Raw genomic sequence first — 759 nt, 5'->3', positions numbered from 1 at the left:
TTTTGCTCTCCGATATAATAACTATCATATACCAAGGTTTTACCGGGATTTGAACCCAGATCGCCAGATTCAGAGTCTGGAGTGCTAACCGCTACACCATAAAACCATCCATTTGTATTTACTTGACGCGGCGATTTTGCTCTCCGATAGAATAGCTATCATATACCAAGGTTTTACCGGGGTTTGAACCCAGATCGCCAGATTCAGAGTCTGGAGTGCTAACCGTTACACCATAAAACCATCCATTTGTATTTACTTGACGCGGCGCTTTTGCTCTCCGATAGAATAACTATCATATACTAAGGTTTTACCGGGATTTGAACCCAGATCGCCAGATTCAGAGTCTGGAGTGCTAACCGTTACACCATAAAACCATCCATTTGTATTTACTTGACGCGGCGCTTTTGCTCTCCAATGGAATAACTATCATATACTAAGGTTTTACCGGGATTTGAACCCAGATCGCCAGATTCAGAGTCTGGAGTGCTAACCGTTACACCATAAAACCATCCACTTATATATACTTGACGCAGCTCTTTTGCTCTCTGAAATAATAACTATCATATGCTAAGGTTTTACCGGGATTTGAACCCAGATCGCCATATTTAGAGTCTGGAGTGCTAACCGTTACACCATAAAACCATACGTACCAAATAACTTGACGCGGCGCTTTTGCTCTCCGATAGAATGACTATCATATATCAAGGTTTTACCGGGATTTGAACCCAGATCGTCAGATTCAGAGTCTGGAGTGCTAAC

General features: G+C 42.3%; 5 non-coding genes across 5 annotated transcripts; all 5 read right to left on the bottom strand.

Annotated features, from left to right (window-relative positions):
- Positions 1-34: 34 nt before the first annotated feature.
- Pmar_PMAR001533 lies at positions 35-106 on the bottom strand. The gene has a single exon. It is a non-coding gene; the product is annotated as a tRNA-Gln (tRNA).
- A 62-nt stretch (positions 107-168) lies between these two features.
- Pmar_PMAR001532 lies at positions 169-240 on the bottom strand. Its single transcript has one exon. It is a non-coding gene; the product is annotated as a tRNA-Gln (tRNA).
- A 62-nt stretch (positions 241-302) lies between these two features.
- Pmar_PMAR001531 lies at positions 303-374 on the bottom strand. Its single transcript has one exon. It is a non-coding gene; the product is annotated as a tRNA-Gln (tRNA).
- A 62-nt stretch (positions 375-436) lies between these two features.
- On the bottom strand, positions 437-508 carry Pmar_PMAR001530. Its single transcript has one exon. It is a non-coding gene; the product is annotated as a tRNA-Gln (tRNA).
- A 62-nt stretch (positions 509-570) lies between these two features.
- Positions 571-642, bottom strand: Pmar_PMAR001529. The gene has a single exon. It is a non-coding gene; the product is annotated as a tRNA-OTHER (tRNA).
- Positions 643-759: the final 117 nt, after the last annotated feature.

Source organism: Perkinsus marinus, assembly GCF_000006405.1.
Source record: "Perkinsus marinus ATCC 50983 genomic scaffold scf_1104296972810, whole genome shotgun sequence".
Taxonomy (NCBI): domain Eukaryota; phylum Perkinsozoa; order Perkinsida; family Perkinsidae; genus Perkinsus; species Perkinsus marinus.
This window is presented reverse-complemented; position numbering and strand designations above follow the sequence as displayed.